The sequence below is a fragment of the Rutidosis leptorrhynchoides genome, chromosome 2 (genome assembly GCF_046630445.1).
Source record: "Rutidosis leptorrhynchoides isolate AG116_Rl617_1_P2 chromosome 2, CSIRO_AGI_Rlap_v1, whole genome shotgun sequence".
NCBI classification, from domain to species: Eukaryota; Viridiplantae; Streptophyta; class Magnoliopsida; order Asterales; family Asteraceae; genus Rutidosis; species Rutidosis leptorrhynchoides.
In genome coordinates, this window is record NC_092334.1 from 657,066,328 (window position 1) to 657,084,525 (window position 18,198).

The window sequence follows — 18,198 nt, forward strand, 5'->3', positions numbered from 1 at the left end:
GATCCAACCACACGTATCTGTGTCATAACATGTCTTTCCATGACATTTCACAACAAGAACTCTATTCATTGTATAGCACGCATTCAAAACTGCTTCACTCCAAAATGTAACTGGTAATTCTGAGTCAGCCAACATGGTTCTGGCAGTCTCAATTAGAGTACGATTCTTTCTTTCAGCTACACTGTTCATCTGCAGAGTGTACGGTGAACTAAATTGTTGTTGAATTCCTCTTTCATTACAGTACTCCTCCATCTTTCTGTTTTTAAACTCTGTCTCATTATCTGTTCGGATCCTTCTTACCCTTAACTTATATAACGTTTCAAGTCTCGTGATCAGCAATCTGATTTGTTCAAATATATCAGCTTTACTTTTCAGCATCACAACCCACGTAAAACGCGAGTACTCATCGGTAACCACCAAGCAATATGAATGTACAGTGATACTCTTCTTGTTGATTGGACCAAAGAGATCCATATGAAGAAGCTCAAGAGGAGTATTAATGGGATTATGTTTCTTAGCTGTGTGTGGTTTCTTGGCTTGCTTCCCTTTCTTACACGGCACACATCCATCAGGAACATGAAACCCTTTTACATTAACACATTCCACCAAATAATTGTGAACTAAATGGTTCATTTTCCTGAAGCTCAAATGATCCATCCTCTTATGCCATAACATAGACTCCTGTTTAGTAGCCTTGAACACAAAAGCCTGATGCCCTGTAGCTGCTTTCACATAGGCATTAGACATATCAAGAATGTATAAGTCTTGATATCTGGGTGCCGTCATAAGAATCATATTTTCTGGAACTTTATAATCCTTTCTCATAATGTAACATTGTTGCTCGTCAAATAGAACTTTATGCTTCTTATCACACACTTGAGAGACGGACAACAGGTTATTCGACATTTCCTTCACGTAACTCACTTTGTCAAAACTGGCCGAGGAATTTGAAATCATCCCTTGAGCAGTTATAAAACCTCCTTGATCACCTGCAAAAGAAACTGGTCCACCTTTAATTGATTTAACATCATGAAGCAGAGACATGTTTCCTGTCATGTGCTTGGATGCTGATGTGCGAGAGGAGGTATGTGATATACTATTATTTTTAATATGGAATACGATACTAATTACACAAGTTTTATATATTAATTTACAGATGGGATATACCTAAACCTTGCTACAACACTTATAGGCAGTGTACCTAATCGTAGAGTAGTGTAGTTTTTAGTAAGTCCGGTTCGTTCCACAGGGAGCTGGTTGATTATGTACTATATTTTTATAAAACTATATATATACAAATATATATATGTATATATATATATACACACACATACATACATACATACATACATACATACATACATACATACATACATACATACATACATACATACATACATATAAGTGTTTATTATTATTAAAGGGGGTTTTACCGTTTAATGACCGGTTTGTCGATTTTATATTTTTAAGTGTAAAGATAAATAACAATAATTAAAGTGCGTAAAATAAATAACGATAAATAAATGATGATAAATCAAATAACAATAAATAAAATTGCGATAGAATATGAAATGAAAGAATTATGCTTATTTAAACTTCCGTAATCATGATGTTTGACGTTTTGATTTTAATTCATTACTATGGGATAATTGTCCTTTATCCTGGATTTATTTGAAACCTATCTGGTTTTTGTCCATAATAGTCCATCGGTCATAATTATAAAATGCTCGTCAAATTAACCTTATTCTCGAAGTCAAATATTTCAACTAATTAGGGATTTAAACTGTAACAAGGTTTTAATACTTTGTTAATAATTACACCAGGTTATCGACTGCGTGTAATCCAAGGTTTTAATACTTTGTTAACAATTACACCAATTACCCTTGTATGTAATCCACCCCTATTTTAATAAGATATGAACATTAATTTACCCACTTGATCAGTTTGAATAATCAATTACCCAACCCGAATAATTAATTAAATGATCGTAAAAGATGTCCTATAAACGTCACTAAATAGGACATGCATAATCATTTAATAATTATTAGATTAACTAATTTGAAGATAGGTTCGACAAATTCTAATGAGTTGTCATTCGATTAGACAATACCCCTCATCTATTAATAGTCCATAATCCAATGTCCACAAGTGTCGGTCTTTTGTCCAAACCCGAATTATGGTACAAAATCCAATAACCCCGTCTTAATATTTAGTCCAACATCATGATTACTTCGGCTCAAATAAGCATATTAATAACTTAGTTACGAGATATTAATTTAAAAAGAAAGAACATAGCTTACAGTGATTATTAATCGTGTAGCGTTACACGGACAGAGTTTCGACTTTAAAACCCGTAAAACATTCCTTACAATAACCCAATTATTATTAACTTAAATTAAAATTATAATTATAAATATAAATATAAATACATATAGAGAGATTGAGGTTGGAAAAATGGGTGCCGAATTCGTCGATCAGAGGCTGGCTTTTATAGGCATTTTTGTCCCAGGCAGCTCCGTGATCGTGGTACTTTTGTGCCTTAATGCTCCACGATTGCGGAGGTTCGAAATCCAGCTCATCCAATAAATACAAAACGTGGGCTGCTGGTATTTTTTAATATATAATATAATATATATAATTTTATATAATTATATATATTATATTATATTCTTGTACATAGTTGACTTATAATTTTAGCTCCATTGAGTCGTACGTTGATAGTTGGTTCATGTCTCGGTTCCGGATTTTCGAACGCCTTTTCGTATGATTTAATATCTTGTACTTTACGTTTCGCGACTTGCACTCTTATCAATATTTAGACGTTCTTCATTAATAATTGAACCACTTGGATTGTATCTTGTATATTTAAGCTTTTTGGTCATTTGCATCTTCAAATCTTCAATTCTGTCTTTTGTCTTCGCACTTATTTATTTAAACGAATATTACTTGGAAATAGAACAATTGCAACTAAAAGCTTGTCTTTCTGGAAGGATAATGCTATGAAATATATGTTCGTTTTTAGCATTATCAAATATCCCCACACTTGAGCATTGCTTGTCCTCAAGCAATACAGAACTTGAAATAAAACAAACTTCACTAGAATCACTTTTTTATTCTCACACTTTATACATCAGTGATTTTGATACGGCGGTATAAACAATGATAGTAACGATGTAGTTTACAGTCCCACATGACTATGAAAATTTAGATCCTTTAAGGAAATTGAATCTTTATGAAAACATTTGATCTTTTGAAAATTTATTCTAGCTTACACCCTAGATAAGTTTTCTGGAATAACCCTTTACCGGTGTTTGAAAATGTTTTTATGGGTTTTGTGGGTTTCAGATTTTAAAATTTTAGCTCAAAACTTGCGATTTTGTGTCACCCACTTGCTAACCTTGTATTAGGAAAGCACACGTCCAGTATACTTGCTCTGTATATTACCTTTCGGTAAACTACCATCCGGTTGTAAAGGAAAGCGATGAACAAGCAACTGTTAAGGCAATGTCTCATGACATGCAGATAATTGTGGTCAAAAATGTGTCGGATGCAATTACTATCCTTTGTAGGAGAAATAGTAAAGATCACCCTATAATTTTTCGGTCTGGCACAAGGTCCTATCTTCAACCATGCTATGCAACCACCGTTCTTACGGTTGATACCCAATTTGGTTCAAGTGACCTAATGAATTTCGGTGAATTCTTAGGATTTTACGTTCAATAGTAATGAATGCATTGAAAATAGGTTTTCAGAAAACAAATTGGTTTTTAATTTTGATCAAAATATTTTCTCGTTCAAGCTCGAGTTTAGATATCATCGAATTTCATGAGTTTGTAATTCTCAATCTTTAAGGTCAATCTCTAGGATTGAGTAATATCAGGCTTAAATGCTGATTTTTAATCTTTAAGGAGATTATCCTTTTTGGGGGGTCTAATTCATTAGTCTTATCAAGCTAATTTGCACGGATCTCTCCCCATTTTACGAGACAGATTCTCTCATGGATAGGATAAGTCTGACCACATGGCGACCCTGTTTGATGCTGAGGTCCGTGGATTTCCTGCTAATTTTAGAGATGACTTTTCTAGATTTTTCGTCAACCTACAACTGGTCTGGACGACAACTTCTTGACCTAAATCAAGAAGCGTGTGTCTTTTTCAGAAGACTTTACTTCCATTTAATGATGGAATTGATTCATCGTGTAGATCTATCTTTCTTTCAAATATATTACAGTAAATCGGTTAAAACTGATTAGTTTAGTTCAAAGCAAAAGTCCCTGCAATAATCTGAACAAAAATATTTGATATATGTTTTAAAGAACTTGGTGAATTCTTCCCACACTTAGCTTTTATTTATTTATTTTTTCTTTGCCTTTTTATTCTCCTTTATTCCATTTTAAATGAATTCGAACGTTTTTGGTTGTTTCTCAATTTATGTCCTTTCTGAGGCAACAATAATTTCGGTATTAACACCTAGTTTTATCGTTCATAAATATGTATAAACATGATTTTGAGTTCATTTAGTTGAAAATTTTTCAAATTTTCACAAAATTTGGCAATTAAACAAAGTGTAAACCCGAGAGAATTTATAACCCTTCCCCACACTTGAGATCTTGCAATGCCCTCATTTGCAAGAAATCAGTAAAAATTTAAATTCATGAGGTTGATTATCGTAGAAAAATGATTAAAAATACCGAGTTTGCAAACATATTGTTTTATATCACATTTGATATTTTACGTCTTGTCGTTAAAATTAGTAGCTTTTGCTGAACTTAATGCCAGTCTTTGAAAGTGTTGTTTTACCCTGTTTTGTATATAACATAAAATACAAATATATATATATATATATATATATATATATATATATATATATATATATATATATATATATATATATATATATATATATATATATATATATATTTTTAAAGTTGGGTATATCACTCCACGTTCAAAAATTTATAAAATCTAATATATTTTTTTTTTGGCATACTTTAGATCAATAATATTAAAATAATGATAAAAAAAATTTCGTCCCGTCCTTGGGTGAAGCAATTTCGGTTCCATGACCTAGTCTTTAACTTACGACGAATTTAAGAAATCATTTTTTAAACTTAATGAAATAAAGTAAATTTTATTTTTAAATTCAAACAAAACTTAAATTTAAAATGCATATTAATTTTATACAAAACCTACAAAACAAAAATTCTGAATGGGGGGAAGAAAACTAGTTCTTTAGTGTCTGCTAGTGAAAAAGACCAATCAGATTCCATTCTCGGAACTACACGAGAACAGAACAACTAACTCTAGACATCATTTTTTCTTAGAACATTTGAATCTCCCCACACTTAGGTAGCTGTGGTGTCAAAATTGTGATTAGCTTCATTGTCAATTTCTCTTGGACCATAATCAACTTGCATATCTGTGACTTTTGCTTTAAGCCATTGGTCGAATTCCTATGTAATTTCCACAAATTCAACTAGTTTCGCCTTTTCTTTAGGTGATAGATTAGATACTAACCGGTTACATAACTTAGAGTTCCCCTTGGTTCTAGCATCGCGAATTCGTTTAATAAGTTTCTTCATTGAATTATTAATAACGGGGTCATTTAATTTCGTATCAACAACGGGGTTCTTTGTTATCAAGTCATCATTAGGTGTTACTTCATCTTCCCCACACTTAGGCGTTTTATTATTGCTAAGTACTACCGTTGGAGTTGGTAAAACAATATGCTTCTCATCGATCATTTTTATTGGTTCAACGGTTTTGGTTGGTGGAGATTTAGACTTTCGAATCACAAAGCTGATCGATTTTTCACCATTACTAAGTGTCATTCTACCCTCTTTTACATTAATAAACGCCCCCGTGGACGCTAAGAATGGTCGACCTAAAATTAGAGGAATGTTTGAGTCATCTTCTATGTCAATGACAATAAATTCGACTAGAAAAGTTAAATTACCCACTTTAACGGGTAGGTTGTCAGCAATTCCAACTGGGTGCGTAATGGTTTGATCAAAGAGTAGAACACTTATTTTCGTTGGACTTAACTCACCTACTCCTAATCTCTTATATAATGAAAGAGGCATAACACTCACACTTGCACCTAAATCTGCTAGTGCATCATACATGACATAATCACTAAGTAGACAAGGAACAATAAATTCACCCGGATCACCCAACCTGGGTGGAAGTTTTGGTGGAACTGTCTTCACCGGGTTTACTTTTACGATTTTTATTTCTTTTACTTTCTTATTCTTCTTCTTCTTTCCAGAGGTATCACAAACTTTATTACCTATTACTTGCTTATACTCAACTCCTTTTCTTGGAAACGGGAAGGGTGGTCTGTATGGTGCCACCACTGGCTTTACATACTCGGGTGGTGGTGGTGTTGTAACTTCTTCATTGTTACTCACATCTAAAACCTTCCCATCTTCTGGTGCTGGTTTTTCAGAATTCGTTGAAACCATATTAACATTCTCACTCCAAGGATTTACTTCGGTATTACTCGGTAGCTTTCCTTGATCCCTCTCACTCATCATGCTAGCAAAAGTACCTAAGTGTTTTTCTAGATTCAAAATGGAAGCTAGTTGAGTTCTAAATGACTGATCAAACCTCTCATTTGTTTGGGTTTGAGATGTACTAAATTGTGTTTGAGATTCAACTAGCTTTTGTACCATTTCTTCCAGATTTGACTTTTTCTCTTCGGTTTGTTGTGGTGGTTTATACAAGCTAGGTATTTGTTGATTGAAAGTGTTGTTTTGAGTTGGTTGGTTATTCGGAACTTGTTGGTTGTACGAGTTATTGTTGGGTCCATTTGGATTGTAAAGAATGTTTTGATTTTGATTGAAGTTTGGCCTTGGCGGTTGATAATTATTTTGATAACTATTTCCCGGACTTTGGTTCATGTAGGAAACATTCTCACGTTGTTCCATCGTTTGCTCAATGTGACAATCTTTCGTTAAGTGTGGTCCACCGCATTGCTCACAACTGATTCGTATTGCGTGAATATCTTTAGTCATCTTTTCCATTCGTCTCTCGAAAGCATCTATTTTTGCAGAAATGGAATCAAAGTCATGGCTAGAATCGGCTCTAGCCACTTTAGATGAATGAAAAATATCTTTTTCCTGGTGCCACTCATGCGAGTGGGAGGCGGTGTTATCAATAATTTTGTGAGCTTCGTTTGCGGTTTTCTTCATAATGGAACCACCAGCTGCTGTGTCGAAGTCCTTTTGTGTAGCGACGTCAACAACTTGGTAGAATATTTGTACTATTTGATAAGTGTCTAAACCGTGCTGAGGACATCCTCTCAACAACTTTTCGAATCTTGTCCACGCTTCATATAATGTTTCATTTGGATTTTGCGCGAACGTAACAATTTCTCCTTGAAGTCTCACAGCTTTAGATGCCGGAAAGAATCTTTTAAGAAATTTCTCAACTAAAACATCCCATGTGTCAATCGCTCCTCCAGGTAACGATTCTAACCAATCATTGGCTTCTCCCTTTAAAGTCCAGGGAAACAACATGAGATAAATCTGTTCATCCTCAACTTCTCTGATTTTGAATAGAGTACATATCCTATTAAAGGTTCGAAGATGTTCATTTGGATCTTCTTTTGGCGTACCACTAAATTGGCATTGATTAGTTACCATATGTAGGATTTGTCCTTTGATTTCATAATCTGGCGCATTAATGTCTGGCCGAATAATGGTGTAACCTTGGCCAGTGCGTGTGGCTCTCATTCGATCTTCCATAATTTGAGGTTCCATTACTTCCATAATTGAATTTGTTGAATACGAATCACTAGAGAATTCTGATTTAACGGTTTGTGGTTCAGGAGGAATGATTAGTGGTTCAGGATCTTGAAATTGTCCTTGAATATCTCCGGGTTCTCAATTGTGAAGTCGGGTTCAAAAAATGGATTATCAGAAATTTGAATTGGAGTACTTGTTTGACTTGATAATGATTCTAAAGAAAAATCAACGGCAATTATATTGGCTAGATGTCTTGATTGAGTTACAGGAGGTGAACGTATGAAAGGTGGTGAACGTTTTGCTCGGTGCATTCACTGAATATCTTATTAGTTATAAAGATAAAAATTATATAAGTTATCAAATTATATATAAAAATTATATAAGTTATCAAATTAAGTTATCAAATTAAAGAAAATTCTATGCCCTAAAAACTAGCGCGTAGAAACGAAAAAGAGCGTCGAAAAACGTCGAAAAATAAAAATGAGAAAGAAAAAGGTCGAAACTTAAAAGTCTAAAAATTAAATCTAAAAAGTTGCGCCTAAAAGTATTAAAGCTTAAAAGGAACTCTATATCCAAAACGGCAATAACTTAAAAGGTACTAAAATCTAAAAACTGCGTCGCAAAATTCTAAAAGCGCCTAAATCTTAATCTAAAGAAAAAGCGCTTAAGAGATTTTACGGCAAAACCTAAAAATCTTGAAGTCTAAAAATAACTACGGCAAAAACTAACTTAAAACTAAATACGAACGACAAATATAAAAATTAGGAATTTAAATAAATAAAAAGATACAAAGTATAAAAAGAAAACTAAAGTAAAAAAAATACAATTTTATAAAAATATTATATTTATATTTATATTTATATTATTTATATAAAAGTATTAACCTATATATTTAATAATAATATTTAAACTTAATATTACAAAATATATATTAAAACTAAAAACTAATAACTAATTTAATAAACTAACCCTAATTAGGTTTTATTAATAATAATTTAATTAACCCTAATTGTGTAATTAATGATCCTAGGTATTAACTGTCAGATCCTCTCCTAGATCGCTGCGGTTTGTTACTTCTCAGCTCCGAGATCGCGGAGTTTAATAGTTCCGGGCTGGTACTGGGCTAAAACAGGTTCGGCCCAATTCGAAATTTTAATTAAAAACTAATTTGGGATTCGAATTAACTAGCCCAGTTTGTTTTTTATATTTATTTGAATTTTTTTTTTAATTTTCTAAAATAAAAGATAGAAAATAAAAATAAATTTATATTTTAAAAACTTAATAAAAATACTTTTTATAGATAAATTCTTAAATATATATATATATATATACACACATTTTTTTAATTTTTTTTTTTACTCTTATTACAAAAACAATATATTTTTAAAAAATTAAAAATAAAAATTATATATTAAAAAAAATTGAAATATAGTGTTTTGACGGGTCTCCGACAGCGGCGCCAAAAACTTAATGGATGCAGCGGAGGTGTACGAAATATACTATTATTTTTAATACGGAATACGATACTAATTACACAAGTTTTATATATTTAATTTACAGATGGGATATACCTAAACCTTGCTACAACACTTATAGGCAGTGTACCTAATCGTAGAGTAGTGTAGTTTTTAGTAAGTTCGGTTCGTTCCACAGGGAGCTGGTTGATTACGTACTATATTTTTATAAAACTATATATATACAAATATATATATGTATGTATATATATGTGTATATATATATATATATATATATATATATATATATATATATATATATATATATATATATATATATATATATAAGTGTTTATTATTATTAAAGGGGGTTTTACAGTTTAATGACCGGTTTGTCGATTTTATATTTTTTAAGCGTAAAGATAAATAACAATAATTAAAGTGTGTAAAATAAATAACGATAAATAAATGACGATAAATAAAATAATAGTAAATAAAATTGCGATAGAATATGCAATGAAAGAATTATGCTTATTTAAACTTCCGTAATCATGATGTTTGATGTTTTGATTTTAATTCATTACTCTGGGTTAATTATTCTTAGTCCTGGATTTATTTGAAACCTATCTGGTTTTTGTCCATAATAGTTCATCGGTCATAATTATAAAATGCTCGTCAAATTAACCTTATTCCCGAAGTCAAATATTCCAACTAATTAGGGATTTAAACTGTAACAAGGTTTTAATACTTTGTTAATAATTACACCAGGTTATCGACTGCGTGTAATCCAAGGTTTTAATACTTTGTTAACAATTACACCAATTACCCTTGTATGTAATCCACCCCGGTTTTAATAAGATATGAACATTAATTTACCCACTTGATCAGTTTGAATAATCAATTACCCAACCCGAATAATTAATTAAATGATCGTAAAAGATGTCCTATAAACGTCACTAAATAGGACATGCATAACCATTTAATAATTATTAGATTAACTAATTTGAAGATAGGTTCGACATATTCTAATGAGTTGTCATTCGATTAGACAATACCCCCATCTATTAATAGTCCATAATCTAATGTCCACAAGTGTCGGTCTTTTGTCCAAACCCGAATTATGGTACCAAATCCAATAACCCCGTCTTAATATTTAGTCCAACATCATGATTACTTCGGCTCAAATAAGCATAATAATAACTTAGTTACGAGACATTAATTTTAAAAGAAAGAACATAGCTTACAGTGATTATTAATCGCGTAGCGTTACACGGACAGAGTTTCGACTTTAAAACCCGTAAAACATTCCTTACAATAACCCAATTATTATTAACTTAAATTAAAATTATAATTATAAATATAAATATAAATACATATAGAGAGATTGAGGTTGGAAAAAGGGGTGCCGAATTCGTCGATCAGAGGCTGGCTTTTATAGGCATTTTTGTCCCAGGCAGCTCCGTGATCGTGGTACTTTTGTACCTTGGTGCTCCGCGATTGCGGAGGTTCGAAATCCAGCTCATCCAATAAATACAAAACGTGGGCTGCTGGTATTTTTAATATATAATATATTATATATAATTTTATATAATTATATATATATTATATTATATTCTTGTGCATAGTTGACTTGTAATTTTAGCTCTATTGAGTCGTACGTTGATAGTTGGTTCATGTCTCGGTTCCGGATTTTCGAACGCCTTTTCGTATGATTTAATATCTTGTACTTTACGTTCCGCGACTTGCACTCTTATTAATATTTAGACGTTCTTCATTAATAATTGAACCACTTGAATTGTATCTTGTATATTTGAGCTTTTTGGTCATTTGCATCTTCAAATCTTCAATTCTGTCTTTGCACTTATTTATTTAAACGAATATTACTTGGAAATAGAACAATTGCAACTAAAAGTTTGTCTTTCTGGAAGGATAATGCTATGAAATATATGTTCGTTTTTAGCATTATCAGACGCCCCGCTATCAACAATCCAAGCATTTTTGTTTGGACTGTAGGTGACCTCCATAAATAAAAGAAAAATGATTAGTTTGAGGGGGATACCCATGCCTTTTTGGCAATGGGTTTGCCGTTAACGGTGACAACCTTTTCATTTTCCTTACAAGCGGTACCCGAACCACTGGTCCCATTAAATCCCTCCTTGGTTACCCACATTTAATTTTTATGTAAAGGTTTCTTAAAATAAACATTATCTTGCATAACCCTTTTACCATTATCAGTCTTGGAAGAATTTTCTTGAATCACATGTTTATCATACCTTTGAGAGTTAGGTCTAGACGACATATGAGTCTTAGGAAGAGAAGCTGATCTAAACTTTTGAGACCTTTTAGGGGGACTCAGCTCAATCCTCCTCCTGGGTGCTATGAAACGTTTGGAACAGTGTATAGCCCTATAACCTCCCAACCCGCAATGTAAACATGAACGCGTAGTCTCAATATTTTCATCTCTAAAATAGGAATCAAATCTAGGTCTATAAGCAGGTGGAGATCTATGTCTCCGAGGTCCCGGTGGAGACCTCCTGCTTACAGGAGATTTCTCAGGAGTTCTAACTGGAGGCCTTTTAGGTGGAGGAACGTACTTCAGTGGTGAGTTACAAGCTGGTTTCAAGAAGTCCTCCTCCTCAAAATTAGGACCTTTAACAAATTTAATTGGAGATCGGTTCCTAATCCCGATAGGTCTCTTTTTAGCTGGGTTTTTCAAAATCTTAACATGTTTAGGGTTAGGTTTATCTACCTTCTTGGTATTATCTACCCCTACTTTAGGAATCTCTGATGTACCTACCCTTTTACCCTTTTCTTGTTCGGTCTCAGTTGGTTGAATTGGAACATAATCCTTGTTTCTCAGGTGGTGAAAAGCTATAATCGTGCTCAAAAGGTGGAGGACACTGCTTATAATCACCATTAGTTTCTTTTCCTCCTACATTTTGACAATACTCTAGAACAAAAGCAGACCTCTTATAGATATAAGCCTTATCTCTTTATGTCTTATAACTAATCCTAAAGTATTCTTTTTCTCTCTTAAGCTCATATATCTCAGTGATCTGTCTCATAATAGTCTGAGTATTTAATAGCACATTTGACTTCAAATCTGTCACCTGGTCGTCTAATGTTTTAATGATTTCCCTAAACTCTTTTTTCCTAGATTTCAAGAATAAATTGTCCTCATACTGCTTCTTAAGAACCTGATTACCTTTTTTAAGCACATCAATTTCCTGTTCTAAGGCAATACATTTATTACAGTTTAGGCAAATGTCAGACAACCTTTTAACCTGATCCTCTAAAGTCACACATCTAGTACACGTCTTTACTGACTCCCTAAGTTCATTTAATTGTAAATCTAAGCTAACATAATTATTACAAACATTATTAGTTTCAGGTGTTACCTTAGATTTGTTTAAAGAGTCTGCGATAAAGGCATATAGACGTGGAGCCTTCTCTTTAACTTCACCAGATTCTTATTCAGATTCCGATTCTGACTCTGAACTTGAGCTATCCGAACCAAGATCCAAGTTGACCAACCTTTCCTTATTCAATTTCTTCGTCTTAACAGTTTCTGAGTTGCACACAGAAGACTGACCAACATACACACCAGATTTCTTTGAGTCGTCGTCTGAAAAGGATGACTCACTGTCTGTCCAAATGTCTCCATCACTGTGAATGACCCACTTAAACTTTTCTTGCACCATTTTGTTTACGTACCCTCGACGCAAGTAATTCTCCCAGTACCATGCTCTGTCAATCCTATCTTCCATTCTGCATCCAAGGCACTTGCATTGCTTATCTCTACCAACACAACCCATCTTTTCTCTCTCAGCCTTTTCCTTTTCAACCTCTTCCTTAGAAATTTGAACCCTCACAACATTCACATGATGATCGAAAGCATCAGTTACATCAAGAGACCAGTCATAAGACTCATCATCATAAGTAACGGCTAAGGCCTTTGTAGACTCATCCATAACTGGAACGTTAACCGTATTTTTTGATTCTCGCTTCTGATTATGGAATGGATTATGAAAGCCTGTTTGCTTCGGCTTAGTGCAGTTTCTCTTAAAGTGACCCAACTCATGACAGTTGTGACACCTGACTTTGTTCATTTCGAAGCCAAACTTGGTGTTCATGCTCACACCCAAGTGTTTCTCACCAGTCTTCTCAATATATCTCTTGGCCCTACGAATAACACTACCCATAGCCCAGAGGATATCCATCTTTTCCATTTCATTTTCATCAATCTGATCGTAGTCCTCCTGTTCTAAATGACTGTTCCCAAACCTTCCATGCAACAGATCATTGTAAGAATTCACAACCATAGTGACCAACGCCATATCCTCCTTAACCCCTTGAATTGTACGCAATCGGATGTTTTCAGTTCTCAAGACCTCGGTACTTGCATCTTTTCTTGAAGCGACTTGATAAAGAACACTTTGCGCTGCAGGAGTAACATAGCTAGACATTATCTTCTGAGTGTTTAAAGTAAACGCTGTCTGAGGTGGTGCGTGTTTCTTATTAGCAGAACCAATTTCAGGAGCTTTATACACCACAAGGTTCTGAACTGTCTCCAAGCTTTTCAACCTCTCTTGAAATTCAAGCTCCTTTGCTTGTAGCTTTGTAACAAAAGCACTAAACGAGTTATCCAGAATTGCAAAGGACTTCTCAATCTCTAGAATAATGGGATCCCACTTTATCGGTAGACCCTCACGAAAACACTGTACTATCTTCTTATTCAGAAACACAATATCAACACGTTTGAGCTCTGTCAATAAGTGAAGATATCTAGCAACAGCATCTTTCGATGATTCATCGGGCTGAACGAAAAAATTCTTCCATTCTTTCTTCAGAACCTTACCCTTTGTTTTTCTATACTCAGCAATCCTCTCATTTCCACCCTCAAGAGCATTTCACAAGGCGTATGTGGTCAGATGCGTCTCAAACTGATGGAAAATGTCCTTAGAAAGTGCCTGAGTGAGATGACTGTAAGCTTTGCATTCTAAATTGTAGTCTTCTCTTTCTGCTGCACTGAGTTCCATTAGAGTCTTGGACTCACCATGATCCATAGTTGGAAAAGTATATTCAGCCTTTAAGAAATTATTCAATCGAGAGTCTATTCAGTTTAATGAGATCAAAAACCTAGGTTTCCATTCTGCAAAGTCATCCAATGATTCTAGCCCAGGTACACGATAAGAACTACCAATCTCATTTTCTGTCTTTAGTAAGTGATGAAGACCCGACGAAGAAGCACCAACAAGAGCTGACTGCATTTCTGAAGTTTCAAAGCTGTCTGACATTGTTACCATACGGTTGCACTATACGGATGCAGAAGTAAACACGGTTGCACTACCCGGGTGCAAAATTTAACACAGATGCAGGTTACACGGTTGCAAAGTGTAACCGGATGAGATTATACGGTTGAAATGTATAACCGGACGGGTACAGGGTGTATCCGTACGGTTGTAGTGTTACACGGTTGGAGTTTAAACGGATGTAAATGACACGGATGCAGAGATGTATCCGTGCGATTTTAGTATCCGGGTGGGGTATCCGTACGGTTGCAGGTTGTAACCGTACGGTTGTATTCTTGGTCAATTCTGGGCAGAAAACTGCATAGTAATTAGGGTTAATGGTTTGGGTTGATCTAGCACTCGATCTGGAGCAAAATCACTGATTGTTTTACGTTCAAAATAATGTTTTTGACCAGATTAACAACTTTCCATAACAAAAACACGGATTATTACGTAAAAATTATGAGATTTTAATGATTTTTCTAGAAAAACACAAAAACTCAACTTTTCTATTCGATTTTGATTCAAACCGATCGTTCAATCAATCACACAAGCTCTGATACCACTTGTAGGATCGTGTTAACATGATTAAACGATCTTAGATTCAATAACGAGTGCGAAAAATCTCGTTATTAGGTTTTATACCAAAATACTCTAATAATCTTTAATCTTAAAGAAGAAAACGACTTTCGTATGTTAAAGATCGACTTAGATGAATGCTAGAACACTAGGGTATCGGTTTAGACGTGTAGGATAGGTTAGCATTCGTAACCCTAACAATGAACCCGTAATCCCCATTATATACACACAGCACGTGCAATCGTGCGGTTGCACCTTACAACAGCGCGGTTGCATTGTCTATCCGTACGGTTGCTACCTGCAACCGTGCGGTTGCATTCCAACAGTGAAAGTTAAACGTTAAAGCATTTCAACATGATTGTAATGAACTCGGGGACTATAATGCACCAACATATCCCTAAAATATAAAATGTACAATTAATTAAACACAATGTACAAGCAAAAAAACACATGGTCCCACCAAAACTCGTTAAAGCTTCGTTGCAGAAGCAACGAACGGATCAATTGAGATTTGATCCTTATTAGTATGAGCCTTTGGCTATCAAAAGAGGGCTTTCACAGAACGGTCTAAGGAATTAAATTCTGATTTTATCAAAATCCCTTGAGATTACATGAGTCAAACGGGGCCTCATACACGTAACTTTATAATCATGTTCAATAAAATATAATTCAACTACTTAATATATTTGTATGAAGATTCTAAAATTTGTATTTGTATAAGCAATAATAACAAAACTATATTGTATAAAAAGTATAACAATTCCGAACGAAAGGTCTGAATATATATAAGGAAATAATAAAAATGAAAATTGTAGTTGTTCGAGTTGCGAACGTCCTCGATATTGAATCAACTAAATATAAGTTTGTATAAAAGAAATATGCCCTAAACGGTGACAGCTCGCAAATTTCGCGAGCTTTCACTATTTTAGCGAGATCTTCTTTATGCAGACTTCGAGATTTTAGATTTGAGATTCGAAATTCACTAGAATCATATTCATATTTTATTTTAGTGTTATAGTAAAACTGTAAGAAATGATTATTCATATTCATATTTTAGTGTTATAGTAAAACTGTAAGAAATGATTATGAGATAATCCGGCTAAACTACAAGCAAAATATTCGTCTTCTCTCTTATCACTAAAAACCTTGACCGTTTTAAGGGAATTTAGAGGTGGCATAGTTGATTACATATAGGCGTAAGATTTTATTTCAGAAAAACAATTTATTCATAAATATTTATAGGAAATATAGAGTGGTCCTAAAATTAATCTTATGGCAGGTGTCTATCTAGTTGTTATGTAGCAACATCATGTGTTATAACTCTATCGAACCACGAGTTTGTGGTAAGTTCTCTCAACAAAATTGCTACTTATAAAACAATTTTATAATGTTTCAAATTAATTGTTATGGAAATAAATAATATGTTAAAAAAATTTATGCCTCTACTTTATTCATGTAGGATAAAAATATAGGTAAAAAGTAAATGGTAAAACTAAAAAGTTAACAAAATGTACATGTGACATGTAATTTTTCTTAAACTGTGTATTTTTTCTGAGGACAATAGATTTGCGAAAGAGGGAGTATCTTATTGTCCATCATTATCTTAAAGATTAATAATTTAATTTATATAAATTAAAAAAAAAATATAATCAAATGGTCGTTGGTCTAACTGTATCGAGGTTCTCTTCTAATGTTGAGTTTATGAGTTCAAAATTCAAGGTTGACATTATATATATATTCGTTTAAAAAATCGTGTTGAATGTGTATGTGTTTGGTTTTTATGAAAATTAGTGTGTCACCAACTCCCACGTATCCTCCATTTGATCAAGGTAGCCATTGCGAATAGAAAATACTCCATTCGTCCTATAATAAGTGTCATATTATATAATGCGAATAAACATATAAGGATTATTCTGACGACAATTCTTAGCGTTGTCATTAAGGTGCATAAAAGTCTTGTCCAATTTTTATAAGAGTCACTAAATTAGAAAAATAGCAGCTACATACAAGATCTTTTTACACTCTAATGACAAACGTTAGAAAAATCCTTTTTAAAGGTAATAATTTGTATATTCAACTGTTTTGCACAAATGAATTTGTATTACGAGACACTAATCTTATTTTTTTCAACGTGGTTGGTCTTCATGGTTTTCAGTAATCGTGTAATTGATATTTCTCACTAATAACCCTTCCAGACGTTCTAGTGGCGAATTGGATATCCTTAATGAGCTACTTGTTGGTGCGGTTATCGATCCCTTAAAGCATGATTCATGGAGGTGGAGGGCGGGAGGCAACAACGAAAAATTTACAACAAAGTCACTAACGGCGATGATCGAAGAAAACTAATTCCTCGGGGTAATCATAATGATGAAACTCTACGCAACAAGTTAGTACCAAAAAAGATAGAAGTGTTTGTGTGGCGCGCAAGGAGAAAAAGGCTTCCAACGCTAGTCGAATTGGACAAAAGAGGGATTGATTTACACTCGGTTCGCTGCCCACTTTGTGACGAGGTCATTGAATCGGTCGATCACTCCCTATTTTTGTGCAAGCATGTCATCGAGGTCAAACAAGTTCGGGACTTGGTAAGAGCATTTGGCACGCGGTATTATAGTCAAGTTGCTACGTTATTTGGAAAAATCGTAACCAAAAGGTTTTTTCGAATAAGACTTGGAATTTACCCGTTGCTCTTAATGAAATCCAAGTGAAAAGCTATGAATGGGTCGCGAAGAGGAGCAAGGACAAGAATATCGATTGGCACAATTGGATTCATAATCCACAAGTTATTCTTCAATGAGCTTCGAACAAATTGCGAGTTTCATGGTTCAAGTTGTCACCTTGACATCTTCATCTTGGACTTACTGTTTAAAAATTTATGTATATAATTTGGGATGCTGAGAACATTAGATAGATCCTTTCTTCATGTAATTGTGAATTTTTTTGAGTAATAAAATTATATTGCCTTTCAAAAAAAAAAAAAAAAAAAAAAAAAAAAAAAAAAAAAAAAGATCTCGTTCAGTAATGACATGTATCTAACACCAGAAATATTTTGTGAGTTGGACAACTAAATGTTTTTAAGGCATCTCACGATTTTCATGTATTTTATACTTCAAAAATAAGATAAAAATAT

The 18,198-nt window shown here is 33.6% G+C and overlaps 1 non-coding gene across 1 annotated transcript; it reads left to right on the forward strand.

Annotated features, from left to right (window-relative positions):
- The first annotated feature begins 7,280 nt into the window (after nt 1-7,280).
- Nucleotides 7,281-7,387, forward strand: LOC139894978 (small nucleolar RNA R71). The gene has a single exon (XR_011775450.1). It is a non-coding gene; the product is annotated as a small nucleolar RNA R71 (small nucleolar RNA).
- Nucleotides 7,388-18,198: the final 10,811 nt, after the last annotated feature.